The 8322-nt window shown below is 33.0% G+C and overlaps 2 long non-coding RNA genes across 2 annotated transcripts; one reads left to right on the top strand and one right to left on the bottom strand.

Annotated features, from left to right (window-relative positions):
- LOC107912977 (uncharacterized) lies at positions 1-3026 on the bottom strand. Its single transcript, XR_001688378.1, has 2 exons — positions 2887-3026; positions 1-470 (listed from the first exon to the last, which is right to left on the bottom strand). It is a non-coding gene; the product is annotated as an uncharacterized lncRNA (long non-coding RNA).
- Positions 2183-3400, top strand: LOC107912976 (uncharacterized). The gene is made up of 2 exons (XR_001688377.2): positions 2183-2775; positions 3033-3400. It is a non-coding gene; the product is annotated as an uncharacterized lncRNA (long non-coding RNA).
- Positions 3401-8322: the final 4922 nt, after the last annotated feature.

The raw sequence follows: 8322 nt of genomic DNA, 5'->3' as shown, positions 1-8322 counted from the left end.
TTTACTAAAGGCAAGGCATTAGCAGCTTTAGAATAAGCTTTATCAACCTGTACCTTCGGACAGTGAAGTAGGGCTGTATATTCCTCTATGGTAGGTACTAATTCTACATTTCCAAAGGAAAAACAACTATAAGCAGGATTCCAATACTGAACGAGAGCTCGAAATAAATGTTCGTCTATTTTGATGTCAAGTAAGTAAGAAAAATCCCCATAACTACCATAGAACAACCACTTGGTCTCTTCATCCCACCGGTCCCATATCTCCTTTAACTCTTGAAGATCATTTTGTGTCACACTAACACGGGTGTGCTCACACAATTCTGATGTATACCCCTCGGCAAGACTGTCCTCTTTTTCTAATTACGTTTTCTCTGACCATATACGGATAGCCGCATTATCTTCCACTTTATCAAGAAATTCGTTCTCCATGACAAGCTTCCTAAATTAGTAATCGAACGTGAATCGACACCTCTTTTGAATGAAGTGACATGCAATTATGGCCAAAATAAAACACAAGTAGTCAGTATAATATACCAAATATAATAGTCAAAGTAAATGAAAAAAATAACCAAGCACCAATTTGGGTGATTGCTAAGGTTTGGAGTAATTCTACCTAAGGTTGGGCTCTTATTACATAATGATTCCAATTCCTATATTCACTCAATATTAATTGTCATTTATCCCCAACGGAATCACCAAGCTGTCGAAACCATTTTTATTTGGAAAAACGGGGTCGACTTTTAAAACGAAAATGGAGTTGCCACCAATCCTTTTTGTTTAGGTGTGATCGGGTCACCTTGTGATCGATCATTTTAATAAAGCATTTTGGTTATTAAAACGACATTCTTTTTGGTCTACAAAAAACTAGAAAATAGATTCGAGAGTCAATTACGCGTGAGGAAGGATTAGCACCCTCGCAGTGCCCAAAATTAGTACCGTATTGATCAATTTGGAAAAAAAATTAAAACGCAGTTACTTGAAAAACGTTTAGATATCTTGAATTGGATATTGAGATTCTCTCGCTCAGAAGGAATAAAATATCATACCCAACACGATAGGACACAACATTTCAAACCCTCGATACAAGATCATCTCATAATTTTCAAAACTCATGCATTTGAAATTTTAAAAGGATATTTGACTATTTGGCAAAACGGTAAACCGAAACCCAGCACGATTGGGCACGATTTATCGAATTTCCACATACGAAATATTGCCTCATTTTAATTTAAGAAAACATGGATGAAATTTCAAAAAGATATTCTGCATTTTAGTCAAATGAAAAATCGAAACCCAGCACGATTGGGCACGATCTCTCAAACTTCCAAACACAAAATATTTCCTTATGTTGAAGGATTTTTTTCAAAAAAAGCAGCATGAGTAATTATAGAAACGGTGGAGTACATTTATTCAGTGAAAAAAATGAAACGAACAATTTACGGTGAAATAGCGAGCAAGGTCGATCATATGTCAATATACGGAAATACAAAAGCAAGGTAACTAATGACATGTACATAGTTAATATATTACCATTTATCAATCATATTACAAAGGTGCAAATATGTAAAAAGCACACCAAAAACGGATTTTAAACAAACGAATAATACATAAAATAAACTATATGCATGTAGACACACAATACATGCAAAACTTTGAAATTAATCATAAATGAATAACGATGAAATTAAATAATACATAAAATATAAGTCTAACATATAATTTCAAGACAAATACTATAGAAAAAGATTTTTTAAAAAATAGTGCTATAAACCAAAATTTATAAATATAATTAATGCACGTAAACATAATGTATGCTCATAAAAACAAATTATGTACATATAATAAAGATTTTAACATAAATTATATACATATAATCATATAAAAATATACAAAAGAATATATATGAATAACAATCTACATAGTATGAAGTCAATGATTTCACAAAATATTTTTTTAAAAAAAATTTATCCATCAACCATTGATAATATATAAAGTGAAAAACTTAATATAAATAATACATATATGTAAAATAATAATAGATGAGAATGCTTAAAAGATATAAAAAAAAGTAGTAAAATAGGATTTTAAAAAAAAATATTAGATATAAATAGATTTGAAAGTAAGTGCAAATATATACATATACATATACATATATACAACTAAATAATGCAATCATAATACATTCAATATAATTCCAATAATATATATTAAAACAGATAATGAATTTATAAAAAAAATCAATTGAAATGAATAAAAAAGAAACCAAAAAAAAAAAAGGACCGATTTAAAAGAAAATAAAATCAAAAGGTTAATTTACAGCACTGAGGACTATATACAATGCGCGCAAACTTATAGGGACTAAAAATAAAATTATCCCATGCCCCTAAATGCAGCATTTCAACATGGACTAAACCGTAACAACACATAAATCCCAGGGAAAATTTAAAAAACAAAAGACATGCAAAAAGGGCCCAATCACATAATAACGCAAAAGTGAGGAACCAGATGCGCAATTTACCCATTTAGGGTAAAAATGCGCGCATGGATCAGGTCAATGGGCAGAGCCCTTTTCTTAAATGAAGCCATTTAATTTGTTTTTTAAAACCAAAAAGAAAAAGATTATCCCTTATTTTCATTACTGCTTAAAAACAAGGGATTATCCCTTTTTAAACTCCCCCCCTTCCTCTTACTCTTCTTCTACAGGTCAAAGAGAAGTAGTTCGATCGCCACTTTTGAGCCTTTCAACCACTCTCCGGCGCTGCGGTTGGGGGTTCAGGTAAAGTCTTTTTCCTTTCCCTTTTTATTTTCGTTTGTATGAAAAAAAATAAAAATAACAACAAAAAAAAGGATGAAATGAAGCAATAGAGAACCAAAATAAAAAAATCACCTTCGAAATATTTTAGATCTGAAGTTTTTCCTTTTCCACTGTATTTCCTTTGTATTCGTAATATTTTCTCTGAAAAAAAACCCCTTTTACACTCAATTTGAGTCGGTCTTATAGCCGATTTTTACAACTGTTTTCAACTATTGCAGGTGCGTGATCGAGCACGTCTCTGACGTGGCTTGGTGGAGGAGCGTACAACACGGAGGAAACGCGCGATGTGCGGGGGAGGCGCGCTGCTGGCTGCAGCTCAAGGGTGGTCTACTTAGGGTTTTTTTTTTGAAGTTGTTTAAGCTTTAGGCCAATTGGGCCGCATTGTAAATGGGTTTTAGGATTAGGTTTGTATTGGGCTTGATTGAATTGGGTCTGAGGGTATTTTGTTTTAATTTTAGTATTGGTTTGGGACCGGGGCTAAATGGGCCATCTACATATTGTATTTAGCATAAAAATATTAAATTATATAGGGGAAGTGATAAAGAATTTGTATATAAATTTTAATAAACATGTTCCAATTCTTGGATATGTGATTTTTAGTTCTTTTATTTTATTTAAACATTAAAAAATATTATATAAAAATATGAAAAGATAATGAACACTATAATAATGTTAGTTATCAATAAAAAAGGTATATTAGTTTTTTCCCAATTGAGTTCATACTTGGTTAACCTATGATACCAACTCAGTTTGAGCTTTCTATAATAAGTATAAATGTAACACCCTAAAATTTTATGGTGTCGGAAAAACATGTATTTGAGTTAAGATTGAAAATAGAGACATTCTGAAAAGTTTAACCGAGAGTTTTTCGGGAAAGAGCTATAAGATGTGTTTAAGGGTCATTAAGCAGTGGATAATTAGTAATTAGTATAAAATAGTTGGTATTAAGTAGTTGGGAATCTGTGTATAGACTAAATTGTAAGAGTGACAAAATTCTTAGGGTCAATGTCTAAACTATGTAGAAGTTATATTTAGAACTTTATAAAGGTTAATATTGGTACTAGACTAGTGACCCATTAGTAATTGGCCTATTATCCTAAAATGAATGGAGGGAGCGATTATTCCCAACCATTTTCACAAATCAAGCTTTCATCTCTCAAGAATTTCTCTTAAATTCTCACATCTTTTCTCCATTTATTTGAAATCAAAATTTCCATGATCATAAGCTTTAAAGGTAAGATTTCTAACGAGACTCTAGATTTATTTTACATTTTAAACCAAATATTTCATTTCCAATTCAACCTCTCGTTCCTGTAAAAACATCATTGATAGAGAAAGAGTTAAATCTTTGAGTTTTCTTGATCTTAAACACTTGATTTTAGCAAGTTAATATGGTTTCTAGTCTTTATTTGTTGATTTTAGGTTTTGAGAACTTGATTTGAACATTTCTATGCCTTTTTTTTTCTATTCTTGTTATTTTTACTCTAGTGAAAGAAATATTTGACTCTATGATTTATTGTTAATCAAGGTTATATTTGTCACACCCCAAAAATGATGGATCCAAAAAGGCGAGTGAGGTATGCATGTTAATTGTTTTGGCGCACTATAGTAGCATAATTCACCACTTTGCTGGCTTACTGATGAATTAGAGTATTGATGCATACTAGTGTTAAAGTATCCACTTGTTAGCAGTATCTAAGGATTTAATTACAAGGTGTCTTCAAGTGAAAAGTACGCCTCACAGTTTTGGCTGAGTATAAAGAACCTACCAAGTGTATAAGAAAGTTGTATAAGATCATACCATACGAGAGTCACCACCAAGATATAGTATGCTCAATTTACATGAGCACTATTCAAGTTGGTTCTTGTAATGGGAGTGGTTAGGAGTCAACTAAATTGATTTGACCCTCCCCATTACTGGTCAATTAGTAATGTAGATCTTTACCATATTTCCTTTTATCTTCCCCCAGATTTAGTAGAAAAATTAGGGGACAATTTCAGTAAGCATCGCTCGCCATTTGTCAAATCCACAAAAAGGGGACCGAGAATATATATAGAGAGAGAATGGGGAAGGCATTCCAAATGGTTTTTCTTTCTAATCTACGTTTTGGTCATTCTTTCTAACTTAAATATATTATCTTCTTATACATTAAGTTAGAGCTAAGATTTTGTTTATTCAATGGATGATTCAACCTTCTGGTAAGTTTTATAAAGCTGCATATTAATATTGTTGAAGAGTAAGGATGATAAAAGACGTAAGAACAATAGGTTGTGAGTGGAAGGCCTTGTATGGAGGGTCGCATGTAGTTGAAATGTTAGTAAACTATCTGTAAATGGGAATCCCAATGGAATTTTCATGATCTTTCAAGCAATTACTACTGCTGGATTGGGAAGGATGATTGAAATAGAAGCTTCGGGTTGAGGTAAATGTGGGTCTCTAGTGAGTCTCTAGACTTGACTCCTGCATGCTATTTTATGATGATTCTTTGTATGGTTGATGTCTATGTGGTTGTGCATATCTTCTTGAGGAGTTGTTGTATGTATGCGAGTGTGTGTGTTTTCTATAAAACATCTGTATGTATGTATTGAAGTGTGCGATGTGCTACATGAATATGCCGATATGTAGTAAGCATGCATGGAAAGTATGATTCTGTTATGGGTATGAGTGAAATCTACGTAAATGTGTCCATTATGTTATTGAAGTGATGTATGACAAAATATTGTTAGGATAAGGGGGTTTGGGCGGAGTGTCGGAAAAATATGTGATATGATAATGGAACCTATGGTAGTGCTTTGATGGCGTCCACCAGGATAGAAAACATGAAGGCCAATATGAAGAAAATATAGTTTGTTGAGATTGTAGACATGAGGTTCACAGGGACAGTAAACACGAGAAAAGCCCAGTGTGGCAGATATGTGAAAAGACCATGGCCATGACACATTTTGGAAATGGCAGATGAGCCTTTTTTATCTACTAGGGTTTTTGCGTGTCCCGGGGGCGATGATGGGCAAACTTTAAGTGATGTTGAGTTTAGGCAAATTCATATCGTCAAACACGATAGTTTGTGTGGTGCCTTGGTGGTAAACCAAACCGAAGCCTTTCTGGCAAGTTATTTGCAAATCCTTTGTGATGAGTTATTTGTAAAGCTTATGGTGAATTATTTGAAAACCTTATGTGGCATATTATTTGGGAAGCCATAGTGGCAAGGTTATTTGGGAAGCTCTCGTTGCGAGTATTCTAGAAAGCCTATAAGGAGAATTCTGTAATGTCTTTGTGGAGAGATCTAGGTATGCCTCTGAGGAATTTTCTAAAAGAATTCTTGGTAGTATACCTAACTGATGAACCCACCATTTGCAATCTTCTAGGACAAAAAGCCTGGCATATCTAGAATTATGGGTGGTGTAAATGCCCGCCAAACTTGGGAATTCTTATGTTATGTATTGAAGTCATTTGGGATTATTTTAGATGATCTAAAATATTGCAGATGACCTAAAATATTGCATTCATTAGAATAAGCACGTTGTCTAGATTGACTTAAAGATACAGTGTGACGGACATCCTGGCAGCCACCAAAGCCAGTATAAGAATCCGCCAAGAGTAGTATTCATATGTATATCATTTTGAAAAATGTATCCAACTTCTATTTTCAAAAGATTGTGAAATAGGATCCGTAATATGGTGTGAAGTTTGGGATCTGCCCATCAAGCGAAATGTGTATAAGGTGGCCAAGTGTAGAGATTGGCATATAGTTATCCACCAATAATGTGTATAAGTTGTAATGTCTTATATTGCTTTTGAGAATCTGCTATAATTAATAAACGTTTCCTTCAAAATCTTTTGACTTAGAAAAGAATATAAATAAATTAAAAAGTATGTTCAGTATGGTTTTCGCCAGTTATAAAATTTTTGTTAAGTATTTAAGTATTGTGGCATCCTATATCTAGGATAGGTATACGGTGTTACAATTTAATTGGTATAAGAGCTTTCAATTTAGTCGATCCTTTGGAAGTTGAGATAGAGTCAACCTTGTATGCATGATAGGACGGACCTGGCTTAGCCACTCAGGTAAGTTAAAAAAACTAGTAATGACGAATACTCTGACACACTGTTAGTATTGAAGAAGATGAGTCTAGTTGGAAAAAAGAAGAAGAGATAATTCTATTAATAAGAGAAGGAAAAAAGATACAAGTAGAACATAGAAATTTAGTACCCCAAAAAAAGAAGTCTTCAATCTCCCTCCTCTGAAGCTAGTCGAAGGTTCAGTAGGAACTCTTGGCTGTGGGCATTTTTTGGGGACTTCTTCAGGAGCATCAGACTCTTCAAAATTTGCCTCATTTATTTCTGGCTCTCTAGAGATGAAGAAGTTGGCTGGTTGCCTCCATTCCCTCTGGAACTTCTCCCAATCTTTGCCTTCAGGATTATAAACATTGAAGTTCAGGAACTCAGCGATGACATTCTGTAAGTAGTTGAAGTTCACCTGACTCAGATTAAGAGGACACGTAGCAACTTGGGCGTGAATGACCAGGTTGGATTATGGTATGTGCAAGGCCTCCGCCAAATTCTTTTTAGTGTCATTTTGGTATTTTTTCAGAGCTTTCTCATTGGATTTGCGTAAATGCTCCAAATCATAAATGTACAAACCAAAGTTTTTGGGTTACTCGTCGTTCACTTTCGCTTTTCCCTTCCATCTTGAAAGTATTGTGTCGACGTTACCTAAGAATAGTCAAAAAACATAACGCACTATCGATTTAGCTTGTTAATATTTACAATTTAGTCCTTTTTATAATCTAAGCTTAATTCCTATCAATTTGACACCTAATTCATCCAATTCTCAATAATGGAAACCTTAAAAAAATTTAACAGTTTCACAAATTGATACATGGGCTAGCTAAATCAAGCTCCCATGATTCAATTTCCATAAAAATCAAAGAAAAATGGCTAGGGACTTACTTGAAATAAGTTGTTGAATTCTTCAAGCTCCAAAAATGGTGTTTTTATTTTCTTTTCTAACCTAGGACAATGGAAGCATGAGAAAGATTATGAGTTTTCCCATCTTTCTCCACCAATTTTTCTTATATATATTAGTAATCAATTAAGTTAATTAATTAATTTAATCAAAGATTAATTACATTAATCATTCTTTAATTAATCTTAATGCTAATCACCATTAAAATCCACTAAATTTTACTTAATGTTGGTCTATTTAACTAAGTTAATGTTGGTCTATTTAACATTTTGATCATTTGGATAATTTTTATTTAAGTCCCCAAACCTTCTCTTAATTAAAAATCTATAGTGATTAAACTTATACAATTTAGTCCTTATACCTTAATTAACCACATCTTTTTACTAAATTGCTTATTTGTCATCAACATGCTAACTCCGTAAATATCTCTATCTAATATTTATAGACCCAGTTTACGGAGACGAGGTCCTAAAATTTCATTTTTCAACACCACTAGACACCAAGTTGTTACACTATCCCTACACTCACAAAGCCGACATTG

This window comes from Gossypium hirsutum, chromosome A07 (genome assembly GCF_007990345.1).
Source record: "Gossypium hirsutum isolate 1008001.06 chromosome A07, Gossypium_hirsutum_v2.1, whole genome shotgun sequence".
Lineage (NCBI taxonomy): Eukaryota > Viridiplantae > Streptophyta > Magnoliopsida > Malvales > Malvaceae > Gossypium > Gossypium hirsutum.
This window is presented reverse-complemented; position numbering and strand designations above follow the sequence as displayed.